The 18004-nt window shown below is 39.7% G+C and overlaps 1 long non-coding RNA gene across 1 annotated transcript; it reads right to left on the reverse strand.

The window, feature by feature from the left end:
* Nucleotides 1-11758: 11758 nt before the first annotated feature.
* LOC122037290 lies at nucleotides 11759-12199 on the reverse strand. Its single transcript, XR_006127601.1, has 3 exons — nucleotides 12097-12199; nucleotides 11926-11991; nucleotides 11759-11851 (listed from the first exon to the last, which is right to left on the reverse strand). It is a non-coding gene; the product is annotated as an uncharacterized LOC122037290 (long non-coding RNA).
* Nucleotides 12200-18004: the final 5805 nt, after the last annotated feature.

The raw sequence follows: 18004 nt of genomic DNA on the forward strand, positions 1-18004 counted from the left end.
AGAGGTGAAGTTAAGTTCTTCCTCGAAAAGTGCGTAGAGTTTCCCTAGATACAATTCTTAAGAAAGTTTGACGGATATAAAGAAAAAGTGGTCAAGTGATTATAAGTTCGGATTATTTGTTTAATAAAATCAGGCAAAAGTTGGGTACAAGGTATTAATTAATAGACCGAACTTGGTTAAAGGATACCGGACGAAGTTCATAAATATGAATCGGGCGGTCATAATAGATCGGCCGAGATAAATGCCATTCAAATATGTCGACCAAAGGCTTATCATGATAAGGCAAATGGCATACACTATGATAAAACCATATGAAATTTGGTTAATACATAAGATGACATACGTAGATACGAGCGTAAATCAATCAAGTAGAACGAATCGACCGATATTGAGAATATTGCAATAGAACTATACTGGAATGAACGAGACACAATTAATCTATGAAATATCGGACGGTATTTGTCAGCATTAGTATATACCGCTCGGTCATGAGGAAACAGTCTAAATAGATAATATGTTGGGTGAGGACCAGCCAAGTGACATTTAACATATTTAAACAAAATAGACGATTGTCGTAAGGAAGAGTAGAGTTAACAATAAAAAAGGATAATCAACTTTACATGAGTCTACTAGATTGTCATCACAAAGTTTTAGTCCTCCTTTACAAGGGTTCGGATCTAAGTAAGAAAGGAAAGTCATACTAGGGTCAGCTGAGGGAATAGATCAGGAGGCTTGTCTTCAATAAGTTTGCGATGATTTAGGAAGTTGGGAGAGGGATCACGAGATAAGTAGTTTTCCTCTCGCAATTGTTGAATCGCCCCTTTAGCTCCCGCAGTAAAGGCTGCTAAGATTGACTTCACGATCGGCCTATTGAATTTAGGAGATTCAATCATGGTGGTGGCCCGTTCCTTGTAACGAGTATCTTCGTTCGCCTTGTAGACCACGAGAGCCGTTCGAGAAGTCTTCAGTTCGTTCTCTTTGACAGAAACCTTAGTTTTAACTGAATTAAGGGAGGTGTTCAAGGAAGTTATTTCATTTTCTTTCAGCTGCAGGACTTTGAGTTTTTCAGCCAATTCTGCTTCATAATCAGCCTTTAGTTCGCCAATTTTGGAAGTTAATTCTTGGTTAAGATCTGTAGCTGATTTGAATTGTGCTTGAAGATTTTCAATCTGAGCTTCAAGTTGTTTCTTGGCGACAGAGGAAAGTGTGGCAGAAGATAACTCAATAACCTGTTGTCTTAGCTTATCATTCTCTGATCTCAGCTTCTTGTTCTCATTGTATAAATTGTACATCAGAGATAAGCCCATGTTTTCTATCCATCGCTGGAAATATAATAAAGAGCTGTGAGATAATCGCTAAAAAATAGAAAGTAGGCACTAGTACATACCTGATTCTCATTATGGGAAAAACGATCAATTGTTTCGGGAATAGTGAGTTCTTCAAAAACGGGACGAACTTCATCCCAAGCGCTGGCGAAGGGACCTCCTAGCAATATGAGGAGGACAGGAATAGTAGAAGAAGTAGCAGAGAAGGAGGAGGTAGGAATAGATGGAGGAGCAAAGACTAAATAAGAAGAAGGGGAGGAGGGTAAAGGTCCAGACGATGGAATAGACAATGGAAAGGTGAAAGAGACATCGCCAGAAGCATTGGCATGAGAGAAAGGTGAGGTAGGAAAACTAAGAGAAGAGTAAAGTTCAGCCAGAGTAGGCTCATCAGAAAGAAGGTCAGCAGGAACAAAACCTTCTGAAACCAGTTCGTCAGCAGGGAGGATAAGCCTTCTTTTTGACGGAGGAACCCTGGTGAGTTTGCGCCCCGGACACTTGCCAGTAGCAATTTCAGCTATCGATTTACCTGGGCTACCAGGAGACATAGGAAGAGGGGCAGACGATGAGGTAACAGCAACCACTGGAAAAGCAACAGCGAGTAAAGAAACAGCAGGGATTTCTGCAGGAAGACCTTCAGAAGCCTCAAGAACTCTCGAAGAGCTGGGTACTTCAACTAAAGGAGCCGGTTCTTCGACTAAAAGCGGAGGAGTAATAGCAGCCAGAAGCTCTTTTTCTTTGGCACGAATTGTGTCCTCCTCCAGACGCAGTTCTTCATCGATCAGAGCGTCATAAAAGCCCTCCACTACATAGAAAAGAAAAATAGTTTAGTTAGTTGAAATCAACAAGAAAGAAACAGGGTTTTACCTAAAGAGCCTTGTGTATCAGGATTGACGGGGCTTAGGCCAAACAAGTATAGAAGATCGATTCTCAGCCATTTGGGAATAGAAAGTCGACGATTTAACAACTTTCCATAATAAATAGGAAAAGTAGGATGAAGATGGAGCTCTCTGACATCAGGCAAAGAGGGTAAGGAGGATTTCCAAGCATAAGACCAAGGAATGGGTCCAGGAAACTTTATGAAGAAGAAGCGAGATTTCCAAGCTTTAAGAGACGAGGGCATATCCTCAAAAAGAACCATTTTAGTTCGTGACTGGAATAAGAAAACACCAGGTTCTGAACATTTGGGATAAGAAAACATGAAAAGTTTTGAGGAGTAGGAGGAATATCTAGCAAGCGAAACAGCATGTAAGCACCGCATAGATAACGAAAGGCATTAGGGGCAAACTGTTGTAGTGGAATATCAAAATACTGGCTTATTTCGATTAGAAACGGAGGAATGGGAAACCTTAAACCTCCTATCAACTAATCTTTGAAAAAAGTCACGCAATTAGTAGGGGGATGATGAGGACGATCACCTAGTTTTGGAATTATAATGTCATATTCCCGGAGAATTTCATACTGACGACAGATGGTAAGCCTAGCATTTTTGTCAAAGGAGGAAGACATGTGGACATACCAAGGAGCAATTGCTTCCTCAGCATAGACAAGAGTAGAGACTAACAAACAACAGATTACTTACTGAAAGCAAGAAAGAAGATCGCCGAGAAACGGTGAGCACGGGGTTTGGTCGAAAACTGCAGCGAGAAGAGAACGCTAAGGTAAGAAAAGAAGGGACAAAGTTGAAAAGAAGATAAAAGGGTTTAGGGTTTGAAAAACACATAGCCGTCGTCAGATCAAAATGTTTTTATCTCAGCAGACGCTGAGGATCACAGGAAAAAGGCAAAGGCTTACCTGACGTGGCAGTAAGAGAAAGTGTGTGTCATATAATCATAAAGAAACATTTATACTGGATGCGACAGATCGGATCACGCTGGGTTGGTAACACCTCGTAGTACGCTTCCAACATTCCCTTACTAGAGGAAGAGCCAATCACCAACTAGGAAGTTTTGAAAGGAGACGTAATTAACTAGACATAATATAGGGAGAGGGACTGAGTTTGACTAAGCCTAGGCTAAGGACAAAAACATTTAAGGATAGCGATTTAGGCGCATAACAGATTTTAAATTATAAGGTGCAAACTAGCGTTGATCAAGATAATTTTTCGGCCGACATAAATTTGGCTATGTTAGACAAGTATACTATCAGTTTAAATAACATTGTTTATGATAGATAAACTAATATTGGTCGGTATAACGTTAGCTATAATAGAGAAGTACTACAGTGGTCAAGATAGCTTTGGCCATATATATACATAGGATATACGAAGAAGTAACAAGCACAACATCACATTTATGCTTATGAATCAGAAGGATTCAATAGAGTTGCTTAATTCAATACAAAAGATTGTTTTTACATTTAGAATTTCGTCAAGTACATAACATTACATTTCCCCTCAGAACATTAAACCTCAAACAGATAACAAAAATTACAAACATTGAGATGCTTAGGAAATTTTAGTCCCACTGTAGTCAAACTTACCATGGAGCAGAAGTGGAAACATTTTACCTAACGCCGAGGAAGCTCGTCCGAGCTTGTCAAGGCGCAGAAGTGGCAATATTTTGCCCGGGACGAAGAAAATTATGAAGCAGAAAGATTCAAGGGAAAGGGGAAGGGGATGGATCTATTCAGGCCATGGTGCAAAGGTGACTGAAAGAACCTCTCCACTCCACAAGCCCTGGAGTTCTACAACTAGAGCTAACAAGCTTAGCCCGTCGATAGCACGTGTTGTGCCCTTCTCATGACATCCATGGGCTATTCAGTTGGCCCTCCATGAGTAACGAAAACCTCTTTGAAGTTTCTTGAGCCTTCAGAGCATTGGCACCTTTGGATGAAAATTCTAGACTTTGAGAAACTTCATCTCTTGAGACAGTTCCTCGAACCTTAGAGTTAGCCGAAGCAAAAACTTGAATAAACTCATATATAGATCTCGCCTTGTCCAACAAAAGTTGCCCCCAAAGAGGGGGATCTAAGGACATACACTCAGGAGGAAAGATCAGTAGGAAAGGAAACGAACTGAGGTAGGCGATGAACGAAGAGAAGGATGCAACCCTATTTAAAGGATGAAGGGACCCAAGGAACCACTATACTAAGGTTCACGGGATCACTGTACACAAAGCCACAGGATAGTTGTACATAAAATCTGTAAGGTCACTTCAATATCTATGGCAGAGTCACGGATAGGAAAAAACAAAATCAGACTTGTGTCTAGTCAGTCGTCTACACCTCTTTCGACTAGACTTGAAGGGAAGGCTAGTGATATGAGTTAGGTTTCATGGGTCCTCGGTAAGGAAGGGAAAAGGAGATAACCAAACGGAAAAGATAAGTCAATATCGGCCGGGATATACCTCTAAGGGGGTAGGCTAATATCGGCCGGGATATACCTTAAAGGAGGTAGGCCAATATCGGTCAGGATATAGTTTCAAGTAAATAGGCCAATACCGGTCGGGATATGCCTCCAAGGAAGCAGATCCATATCGATCAGCATATGCCTCAAAAGGTGTAGGCCAATACGGCCGGGATATACTTCCGAGTGATTAGATCAGTGTCGACTGAGATATACCTCTAAGGAGGTAGGCCAATATCGGCCGGGATATAATTCCAAGTAAGTAGGCCAATACCGGTTGAGATATGCCTCGAAGGAAGCAGACCCATATCAATCAGCATATACCTCAAAGGAGGTAGGCTAATATCGGATGAGATATACCTCAAAGGAGGTTGGCCAATATCGGTCGAGACATACCTTTAAAAAGGAGAGTCAAACACCGGTCAGGTTGAATAATACCTTGATAAGATACTTGATAAAAATTACATACTTAATAAGATATAATCCGGTGTCAGTTGGGATAATAAACATAGAGTAGCACGAACGAGCACTAAGCCTCATGAGAAGCAATAATAATTGATCAAACTTAATTAAGCTCAGCCCCGATCAATACAAAGAACAAAGTTATATATAATATAGTAAAACAGGAGGCGCGAGTAGGAAAGTTAGAAATACTTTAAAAGAACTTGTGATACAGAAGAGAAGTAGTATTTTAAATAAAATGGTTAATGAAGATATTTGTAGTATATGATTGTATAACAGGTGTTATATATATTTTGACGGGAAATGTGTTTTCAGACTATTTTACAGGTACTAGACGATAAAGAAGGTACATCTGGGGTACAAAGAAGATTCCTTAAAAGTCATTTACCACAAGTACACAACTTACGTCATCTCATAACAAACGCTAACAAACCGGGGTCCACTTCATGACTACGGAGGTTATATGAAGTGGTATAAAAAGGGGAATCCTCTCCGTTGGCTGGTAAGTTCACATCATTGCGCACATTCATAACCCTAATTTTCAACCATTGTTCATCTTTTTCCTCCTTCTTCCACACCAAGAGAGATCACTAACTTGAGCGTCGGAGGGTCTAGCCAGGGATTCCCACCCCGTTCTTAGGTCACTGACGGTAGTGTTGGTTGGTCTCTTGTGCGCAGGAAGCCTTGGGAGTTCCGAAGCCAGTGTTCTTCGATTGGATCTCTTCATCGCCATTAGTATCTTGCATCGAGAGGACATTCTGGGGCTTCATCTTCTTGGATCCGCTTTGGGTTTCTCGGATCGGCGTTCTCTAGGCATTATTCTCCATCAGCAGTGGGTTTTTTCTCCCAGATCTCCGTCTTGTCCAGCTTCTCAGACAGGATCAACAAGCATTGACATCTAGTATCTTGGAAGGGCAGGCTATGGAGTTACAGTCGATGCCATGCCGAATGATCAACTTCATACAAGTCGACCCTAAAATGGGTCAATTAACTGCAGAAGAATGGAATATCATGATGCAACATGTTCCTAGCCGAATACCATACTAGAATGGTGGGAAAACACACCATTCTAGTTGGAATTGGTGTGCCATTTAATGCCACTTACATTTTGGACGAATTCCCAAGTTGGAGGACAGCTAGAGGGAGTGTGCATAAAGACTTGCATTCATCATCTTCTCTTTCCATGCATTGGAAACTACCATTTGTTGGAAAGGGAGTGTGCATGAAGACTTGCATTCATTCTCTTCTCTTTCCATGCCTTGGAAACTACCATTTTCAGTTCTATATAATGTCTTGAGTAGATATCAAAGAGGGTAGCAAACATTATATTTTGAGAGAGTTTTCCTCCTTGTTGTTCTTCAGCAACTCTGCAGGGATTACGGGTGAGCACTTGTAATTCTCAGGACTTTTATAATATTGGTTCTTGGTTTTGTTATAATCATTGGGTCGATATTCTCCATTGTTCTCATAATATTGGTTCTTGATTCTCTATAATCAACGGGTCAATATTCCATCCCTCTGAAACCTCCTTTGGACGATCCCGGAACTGAGTTCCAATCTTATTGCTGCTGGGTCTTGCGACATTGTTCGTCGAGGTTCACATCAAATTTGCTATAATTCTCGTGGGACAAGATCCACCATCAAATAGCCCTAGTGGTAAATAGCCCTTGTTCATCGAGGTAAATAGCCCTAGTGGTAAATAGCCCTAGTGCATCAAATTTACCACTAGGGCTATTTACCACCACAAGGCAGGTAAATAGCCTAGCTTCACCACTAGGGCTATTTACTTGCCTTCACTTATCAAGATTTTCACACCAAGTGTCCAGTCAACATTAACCCACTTAGATTTTCTTCTTCTGTCAACCTTTCCTTTGGTCTTGCCCTTGCCTAACCTCCAGTCAGGACTCATCAGTCAAGTATCTTGTCAACCTTGACTTACTTTACTCTTCTTCATATTAAACTGGGCAAACCTTGACCAAAGGGGAATTACACCAATAATCTCTCCAAAAGGACAATTACACATGTAATCTCTATATATTGTGAAACATTAAAACTCAAACATCAAGACGCAAGTTTGAGCCAACTCAAGCTTAGTCAAACTAGTGAACCTTGGCCTAGGGAAATTGCACTAACAATCTTCCCCTTTTTGATATTTGATAATATTTTTAAGTTAGGTTCATCCATAAGTTCTAACTTCTTTTTCATGACAAAGATTAAATGAGGGTTTCCTACATTCTCCCCCTTAACATAAGGGTTTCACAACCTCCCCCTGTGAACATGGAGAATTTTCCCTTTGGCACACATCAAAAACTCTTCTCCTAAAGAGTTACCTCATGTTGTTCACAACCTCATTTGTTGTTCACAACATCACCATGAAGGTCCCATACCCTTCATTGTGCCCAATGCTCACCCTTAAGCATTAATCATCCATGACAATGAAGATTTTCCATCTTCCATTGTCTCTCAAGCTCAACCTTGAGCATTCATAATAATGAATGTTTTCAACCTTCAATTGTTAAATCTAAGTTATGTCTTTAAAGAGTAGCTCTCCCTGAAATATACACCAAACTTTTTGTCATTGCACCAACAATAACTTAGAGTTTTTAAACCCTTAGAAAAACCAAAATTTGAAGTTTTTAGGTTTAAAATTCAACTTTGAAATAAACCTTACGCTAAACTTAAATTTAGTCTTCTTTTAGCTAATCCTTTATTGTTTCAACAAGAAAACTACCCTTAAATGTTCATATACGAATTCCTTAGGGTTAAGGATAGTTAACATGACTAAACATGGCTTAATCAACCTAAATAAACTTATATAAGATGAAATCAAGGCCTTAAGCGATTAGGTAAATCTTTTAATCACTTAAAATCAGCCTTAATTGATTAGCATATGCTGCTAGTCGATTTAGCTTATTACTTTGATCCCTTATTACTTGCGATCCCTTATTACTTTGATCCCAAGAATTTGTCCAAATTCTCCCAAATCCTTCATATCAAACTGCTTGGATAATCATAACCTTACGTCTGATAACACTTTGACATTGTTGCCAATGAGCAAAATGTTATCTACGTATAGTACAAGAAATACTACCACATTTCTGTCACTCTTCTTGTATACACAAGACTCATCCGGACAGTGAATAAATCCATAAGATTAAACTGGATGTTCCAAGATCTCGAAGCTCGCTTCAGTCCATAGATAGACCGATGCTGCATCTTTATCTTGGAGCGCTTCATCATATGTCCAGGGATCAAGTTCATGTTCACCAGGGATTAAGTGTGAAGACTCTCCCAAAAACATGAATCTATCAGGTTGCTGAACAACCCTCCCACTATGACATGGCACTACTTGTAATTGTGCATCATTTGTGACACGTGTTGCAATTTCTTGTGGTATCTCATCTTGTACTGTTGGTACTAAAGTAGACGTGTCTTCTCTTATTTCTTCAAGAACAATTTTACTTATGGGCTTGTGGTTCATTACATAGTCCTCTTCTAAAATCGGGTATTGGTGCTAACAATGACCTTCTGATCTTTAAGACTATAAAATAAACCACCTTTCGTTCCTTTAGGATAACCCACAAACAAGCGAACTTCTGTACGTGATTCCAACTTATCAATGTCTCCCTTTAGCACATGTGCTGGACTACCCCAAATCTGAATATGCTTCAGACTAGGTTTACGTCCATTCCACAATTCTGTGGGAGTAGAGGGTACTGACTTAGAAGGTACCAAGTTCATAATGTATACTATCGTTTCCAGAGCATATCCCCAAAATGAATTTGGTAATTCTGAATAACTCATCATTGATTTAACCATTTCCATAAGAGTTCTATTCCTTCATTCTGCCACACCATTTTGTTGGGGTGTACCAGGTGCAAACAGTTGGGATTGAATCCCGACCTCAGATAAGTAACTCCTAAACTCTCCTAAGAGGTACTCGCCACCACGATCAGACCGTAGTGTCTTGATACTTTTACCATGACGTTTCTCCACATCAGCCTTATATTTTTTGAACTTATCAAAGCACTCAGACTTGCGGCGCATCAAGTAAATGTACTCGTATCTCGAATAGTCGTCTATAAAAGAAACAAAATATTCGAAACCACCTCTTGCCTGGATAGTCATAGGTCCACACAAATCAGAATGAACCCATTCCAACACATCTTTGGCTCTCTACCCCTTAGCCTTAAAAGGTCTCTTTGTCATTTTTCCTTCCAAGCAAGACTTGCAGGTTAGAAAGTTTTCCACTACCAATGAACCCAAAAGTCCATCGGCTATTAACCTTTGAACCCTACTCAAGTTAATATGACCTAGCCTTATATGCCAAAGATATGTTTGGTTCATTTCCGAAGGCTGCTTTCTCTTATTTGAATTTGAAGATGTGTTATTAATTTCCATTTATTGCATCGTGGGAGTTATTAGATTTAGAGTATACAAATTGCCAACCAATGTACCAGAACAGATAGCTACCCTATTTTTCTTGACAACTACTTTGTCATCAAAAGGAACAGATTATCCATCCAAACAAGTCTTTCTAAAACTTGGTACATAAAAACAATTTCTCAAAATCAATGTTTTATTCTTATCAAAGGATAAATAAACATCTTCCACTGCAATAGCCGCTACTTTTGTAGATCACCCATGTAGACGGTGATTTCTCCTTCATATAGTTGTCGGGTTTCCTGGAACCCCTGTAATGAATTGCAGACATGATCAGTGGCTCCCGTATCTACAAACCAGGTACCGATAGATAACACCGTTAAACATGTTTCAAGAACTAATGAATAAGATACACCTTTATTGTTCTCCCTTTTACGAGGATAGTCCAAGTTTTGTTTCCAATTAATGTAATTTGGACTAGTAAGTTTGTTCTCTTTTAATATATCAGCAAGAGGATTGAAAGTCATTTGGAATCCTAAGAATCACAAAATATTTAGTCAAAACTTTAGAATTTAAAATAATATTGATTACTCAAACAATATCATTTAAATTTACCAACACCACAAAACACCTTGAATTTTGTATGCCACGATAGTGTGGACGTATACAAATTCAAACATTTATAAGAGAGGGTTTTACCCATTAATTTTATTATCTTGTCAACTTAATTTTATGAAAAATAAAATTAATAGTTGGTTTTTCTTCGGTCATACAAATAATAGCAGTGACTCCGATGGGGAGGATACTATTAAATGTGCCTAAGTATATATCATTACCTGATACTTAGTCCATTAAATAGGATTGTGCCCCTTCAGATGGAGAAGATCACACAAACCTAAATAATTTTCTATAATCATCCATAAAGGAAGTTTAATCTAGTGATCCGCAAACAAACTCATCCGATGTGGAGGAAGGCACTCAAAGCCAACGCGCAAGTTTGAATGCATCACTTACAAACCAGTAATGTAGACCATGGAATTTAAATAATTCCTCTCCCACTTAGTTATTTAAAGCGATGAATTATAACATGCACACACACGCAACACATATAAACAGCATAAAAGGCAATAAATATGAAAAATAATTTTCCAACTATTATGGTCTCATTCATAGCTGTCCTCCGTGTGCCACCAAGCCTAGCCGCCGCCGCCTTTTCCGCTGCGCCTCTGGTCCTCAAATAACACCACGCCTCGCAAGGATACAATCTGCGACAAAAATAAAATTTTACATTTATCGATCCTATATTCCACAAGGGAATGTACATGTAATCTAGATCGAACAAAATGTAAAATCCTAAAATTAATACAGCTCTTGCTGTAATTAATAATTACAATCATGCACACACATAAAATGTCACGCCCCCAGAGGAGTCCCTGTCCGAGAAAATTTCGGCAGCATCTCCCCTGTACGACGGACAATCAAAAATTTCTACAAGCACTAAATACTCAGCCACAGGCGGCTGGAATCATAACAATAAATAAAATCAATCACCACGCAGTTTATATATATATTCAGCCTCTGGCTGACACAACCACGCAGTAATAATACTCTGACTCGAAATCCACCCTACTCAACTACACTCGTAAAGCCCAAATCCGATTTTTCTTACCTCTTCTGCCGTTCAGGCAGGCATGTAGTAGAATAAAACCAAATCCAATTTCATCGACATCATAAAATCCATACAACGTCCATAGGTGGAATAAATCTAAAACATAACAAGTTTTAAATAGTCTAGAACAGAAAAGAAACCAAAACGGAAACCAAATCCTATCCTCGAGGTCTGCAGGGACCAGCAACTGGAACTCTCTCCTGACAGCATCAACCTGAAAATATCAACAATGGAGGCGGGGTGAGTCCAACACTCAGTAGGTACAATTGATATAAGTCAAAAGTACCCGCCTCCGAAAATAGAAAGGTCCAATCTGACTCCGAGATACTCGTCTCGCGTCAAAGTCCTGTACCAATCAATATATATATTTTTATTTAGCTAAAATTCATAAGAATTTAAATAGCTAAACAAAATCCACGAGACTAAATTAGGGAAAACCCTAATCCACATAACCATTTGTCTACCTAAATTAAAATATAACAATTGACTAGGGTTAATTGTCTTAACCCTAACCGTTCCATTAGATAAATTTTAAACCAACTCAATCTATAACAAGGATCCATTATCCTACACCATACCTAAATTCACAGCCACGGGTTTGTACTGGAATCAAAGAGTTGTTGGCTGAAGTTACTGCCGTCAAGGGTTGTTGGCTGCTGAAATTCTTCACTGTTCGGATCAGATGAAATCAAGATCGATAATAACCAATCAAACAACAATCCTAATCAACAACCGAAGCTTACCTCACTCTAAGTATCTTCCTGCCAACTCACAACCACAGATCTTGCTGCTGGAAGTTATGTCCGAAGCTGTGGATCATCCTCAATAAGAATGGCTAAAGCCCAAACACATTACTGCTCACGGCAGGACACAAACATAGCAAAAAAATTCAAAACCAAACCTTAATCCCTCACCTTCAATCCCATTGCCGGACTACTGTTTCCCTCAGCCTCCTTCTTAAGCTCCTGTTTTACGACGACTCTAGTCGTCCGCCAAGAGAGGGAAGGAGGTACAATCACCGATACTAGAACAAAGGAGAAATTGGCCGGCAGATGTACTAGGGCACAGATGAAGTCGGACTTGGGAGAAAGGAGGAAGATGACCGGCACTGCTCTGGGCGTCGCCGACGGCAGGGGCACCGGGGAAGGAGGTCGGCGTCGGGTGGCAGTAGCAATGTCGCGTCGGAGAAGAAGCAACCGGCTTCCCTTGGCTCTCGTCGGCTGGCGAAGATGGATCGGCTCGGAGAAGAGGAGTGCGGCGGCTCAGCGAGGCGACGCCGGCGTTGAGGGGCGCACAGTGGAGAAGAGATCGAAGTGTAAGGCGGGGACGAACGACTGTCGGAGGAGAGGCAGTGAGAAGGAGGCGTCGGCGGTGCACGGCTAGGGCACGGCAAGGAAGTGAGGAAACCGCCTCCTTGCGGTTGCGGTTAGGGCAAATTCGCCGTGAGGGGGAGAAGGCGCGGGGAAGAAGAGGACTCGGCGAGATTTGGGTGAGGACACCGGAAAAACGAAAAATAAAAATAAGAAAAAGAAAAAGAATTAGGAAATGTAAATATAAATATTTCCTCGCTTAAACGGGGTAACCTAAACAGGCTTTTCCCGGGCCCCGTTTTTGTCCCCGTTAACTCGTCCGTACGAGCTCCGAAAAATACCCGAAAAATTTCCAAAAATTCCAGAAAAATCCCTTATTAATATTTCCTATTTTTTCCGGTATTTTACATAAAATGCCCTCGACATCCCCGAGGGTCCAATCACACACAAACACAATAGGGTCATAATAGTTGGAACTAGGATACCTACAACCATAGAGTTAATCTATTTGCACATCCTACTATTATTCTGCCTAAATGTATGTATGAAAAGTGCACAATTTAACTGAAAACCAAACACACAGAGGCAGAAAACTAGCTCTAATACCAATTGTTTGGTGCTACTCAGAATTTCGTTCTGTTTCCCCTGTATATAAATTTGTACAAGCACAGAACTTTTCCTAGCAGCCCATGTGCTCTACAGAAGTTAAACCTGGATTGCAAACAAAACTTGACATTTTTAATCCAAGTTGTTCTCCAGAAGTTAAACTTGGATTGGAAACACACTTAACATTTTTACTCCAAGTGCAACTCATGTGTTCTTCAGAAGTTAAACCATATTACAGAAGTTAATTAAATATCTATTTCAAAGATTGGCTTCCAGGTTAACTATGGCGAGGCACTCGGCCTTCTTGGGTATGGGATCATCCACCACTTCCTAGACAAAGCCTTTTAAAGAAATTGAATATTTAAACTTCTTACAGTAACCTTAGGTTTAACTATAGAGACCACAATAGAAACACAAAATTGAAATACAAAATCGATAGCCTCTTGTGTTGGTATTTTAGGATCCATACAAAGAACATAAACTAATTATACAGCGGAAACAAATAATTAGTTATACCTTTCTTTACAGCTAAAGACCTCTTGATCTTCTGTTGTATTCCTCTCCTCCTCTTGGACGTCGTGTGGGCGACGATCTACCAAGATGAAATCCACCCAAATCTTCTTCTTTGCCTACAAGTTTCGGCCACCCAAGGAATGCCAAAATAGGAAACTTCCTTCTCTTCTTCTTCCCCTCCAGCCAAACCAGCCACAAGAAGATGGAGCTTGATGTGTCGCCAGCCTTAAGAGAAGAAAACAAATGGAGAAGAGAAAGAGAGAAGGGTCGGCCACCAAGGAAAAGAGAAGAGGGAAATCTTAGGTTTCGACCCTAAGGGAACAAGAGAAATATGGAAATGTGTTGTTCCCATAAGGCACCCTCTACCTCTGTTTTATAATCCTTGGTCATGGCATAAAAGGAAATTTTAATAATAATTAAAATCTCTCTCTTTTAAATTTTCTATTGTGATGGTTACAAAAGGAAAGTTTAACAAATTAAAATTTCTTTCTTTTAAACATTGTAAGATTTTAAAATTAAACTTCTCTTCTAAATCATGATTACAAAAAAGGAAAGTTTTATCAAAATTAAAATCTCACTTTTTAAACCATTACAGATGGCAACAAAAAAGGAAAGATTTTAAAATTTAAAACTCTCTTTTAAAACCATGTGGATGGCTTCAAAAAAGGAAAGATTTTAAAATTAAAATCTCTCATTTAATCCTTTGTAGATTGCTATAAAATGAAAGATTTAAAAAAAATTAAAATCTCTCTTTTTATTTCTTTAGTGCCCGACCCCTTGCTTGGTCACCAAGCAAGGCTTGGTCGGCCACATCTTGAACACCAAGATGGGCTTGGCCGACCCCTTGCTTTGGCACCAAGCAAGGATGTGGCCGACCCCTATCTTGGGTAAGAAGCTGGGCTTTAGGGGGATAAAAACGCTTTTAATAAGAGGCTACAACAGGGACCTAGAGGAGGAATTGGTTTTAGCCTTCTGATGGACTTGAGCTTCCTGTGTTCGACCCAAACACCCAACTCAAGTTCATCAATAATAACTTATACCACTAAAGAGTCATTATTGAACTACGACACTAATCCCATATTACATTATGGGCTCCTTCTTATCATGAGTGCATTAATCTTCCTGTGTTTAAGATATCGAATGTCCATTAATTAAATGAGTTATTGACAACTCACTTAATTAATATCTAGTTCCAAGAGTAGTACCACTCAACTTTATTATCATGCCGAACTAAGTCCACCTGCAGGGTTTACTTGATAATCCTTATGAGCTCCTCAAGGGGGCATCATCAACTTAGATAACTAGGACACAGTTTCCTTCTATAATCAATAACACACCATATAAATAATATTATTTCGTAACTTATCGGGCCAATTGATTTAACGAATACATCTCACCTATTGATAAATTAAAGAAATAAATACAAAGTATATGTGCTTGTTATTATATCGGGATTAAGAGTACACACATCCATAATAACATGGGTTATGTTTTTTTATGCAGTCAGCATAAAAGGAACAACCTCAAATGATCTTACTCAATACACACATAGTGTACTAGTGTAATTTTATAGTCAAGATAAACTAGTACCAAATTACACTACAATCATTCCAATGGTTTGTCCCAATCCATCTTGGTCGTGAGCAACTATTTATAATTTATAAGGAACTGATAACATGATCTTCTGTGTGACACCACACACTATGTTATCTACAATATAAATTAAATGGACAACTACATTTTACTAAATGCAGACATTTGACCAATGTGATTCTCATTCAAAAATAAATGTTCATACAAAAAGCTAGGCATTTAGTATACATCTTAACAATCTCCCACTTATACTAAAAGACTATGTTGCCATATATGCTACCATACATTTGATTCTCATCCCCTCAACATGCCCATCAAAAGCTCTTACCTGAAGGGCCTAAGTGAAAGGATCCAGGTTATCTGTTGATACAATCTTGGCGACAACAACTTTTCCTTGTTTTATGATGTCTCGTATTAGGTGATACTTGCGCTCAATGGGTTTACTTGCCTTATAGGCTTGTGGTTCCTTCGAGTTTGCTACTGCACCACTATTATCACAATAAATTATGATAATTTTTGGGCAAACCAGGAATCATATCTAAGTCTATCAAGAAGTTTCTGAGCCATACAGCTTCTTTGGCTACCTCAGAGGTTGCCACATACTCAGATTTCATAGTAGAGTCCGAAATACATTTCTGCTTAGCACTCCTCCATGCTATGGCTCCACCTCCCAAAGTAAACACATACCCCGAGGTCGACTTGCTATTGTCCCTATCTGATTGGAAGTCAGAATCCGTGTAATCCATAGGGAGCAAATTATCTTCCTGGTAAACCAGCATATAATCTCTAGTCCTTCTCAGGTACTTTAATATATACTTTACGGCAGTCCAATGTCCTTGTCCTAGATTACTTTGATATCTGCTAACCATGCCTACGACAAAATAGATATCCGATCTTGTACATAGCATTGCATACACTAGGCTACCTATAGTCGAAGCATAAGGAACTGTCTTTATGTCCTCTATCTCATTTGATGTTTTAGGACACATCTCTTTAGATAAAGGTACTCCATGTCGAAAAGGTAGAAAACCTTTCTTGGAGTTTTGCATGCTAAAATAAGCTAGGATAGTATCGATATATAAGCTTGGGATAAGTACAACATTCTTTTCTTGCGATCCCTTATTACTTTGAACTCAAGAATATGTCCATATTCTCCCAAATCCTTCATATCAAACTGCTTGGACAACCATACCCTTACGTCTGACAACACTTTGACATTGTTGCCAATGAGCAAAATGTCATCTACGTATAGTACAAGAAATACCACCACATTTTCATCACTCTTCTTGTATACACAAGACTCATCCGGACACTAAATAAATCCATAAGATTAAACCGGATATTCCAAGATCTCAAAGCTTGTTTTAGTCCATAGATAGACCAATGCTACATCTTTATCTTGGAGTGCTTCATCATATGTCCAGGGATCAGGTTCATGTTCACCAAGGATCAAGTCCGAAAACTCTCCTAAAAACATGAATCTATCAGGTTGCCGAAAAACCCTCCCACTACGACATGACACTGCTTGTAATTGTACATCATTTGTGACACGTGTTGCAGTTTCTTGTGGTATCTCATCTTGTACCGTTGGTACTAAAGTAGATGTGTCTTCTCTTATTTCTTCAAGAACAATTTTACTCATGAGCTTGTGGTTCATTACATAGTCCTCTTCTAAAATCGGGCATTGGTGCTAACAATGACCTTCTGATCTTTAGGACTATAAAATAAACCACTTTTTGTTCCTTTAGGATAACTCACAAACAAGCGAACTTTTGTACGTGATTCCAACTTATCAGTGTCTCCCTTCAGCACATGTGCTAGACTACCCCAAATCCGAATATGCTTCAGACTAGGCTTACGCCCATTCTACAATTCTATGGAAGTAGAGGGTTCTGACTTTTGAAGGTACTATGTTCATTGTCGTTTCCAGAGTATATCCCCAAAACAAATTTGGTAATTCTGAATAACTCATCATCGACCTAATCATTTCCATAAGAGTCCTATACCTTCATTCTACCACACCATTTTGTTGGGGTGTACCTGGTGCAGACAGTTTGTTGGTCAGCCACTTGCTTGGGCACCAAGCAAGGATGTGGCCGACCCCTAGCTTGGGTAAGAAGCTGGGCTTTGGGTGGATAAAAATGCTTTTAATAAGAGGCTAAAACAGGGACCTAGAGGAGGAATTGGTTTTGGTCTCCTGATGGACTTGAGCTTCATGTGTTCGACTCGATCTCCTGATGTATACCGAAGAGGTGAAGATAGGAGAGATCAGTTATCAATTATCACTTCCGGATGATATGAACCCCACCAACAAATGTAACGACCCGACCCCTTGGGCGGCCCATTTGGCGGTCCCTTGGGCGGTACAATTAGCGGCCCATTTGGTGATCCCTTATGTCGTCGACCGACGACCCTCGATCGTGCCGTTACTCACTAGGTCTTCCCACCCCTGGCCAGTGGATTTTTGCCTTCCCCAGGATTCGAACTCTAGACCTCCAGGCTAAGTACTAGAGTTTATGAATCCAGATAGCCAAGTGAACGCCAATGTAAAATACCGAAAATAGGCGAATATTAATAAGGGAATTTTTCGGAATCTTTGGAAATTTTTCGAGAATTTTTCGGAGCTCGTATGGACGAGTTCACGGGAATAAAAATAGGGCCCGGGAAAGCCTGTTTAGGCTACCCTGTTTTAATGAGGAAAAGTTTATTTCCTTTTTTTTTTTCTTTTCTTCTTCTCTTATTCTTTTCCTGCAAGCCGTGCGTGCCCTATTTCCCCGACCCCGAGCAGTTCCCCTTCTTC

The sequence above is a fragment of the Zingiber officinale genome, unplaced genomic scaffold (genome assembly GCF_018446385.1).
Source record: "Zingiber officinale cultivar Zhangliang unplaced genomic scaffold, Zo_v1.1 ctg251, whole genome shotgun sequence".
Taxonomy (NCBI): domain Eukaryota; kingdom Viridiplantae; phylum Streptophyta; class Magnoliopsida; order Zingiberales; family Zingiberaceae; genus Zingiber; species Zingiber officinale.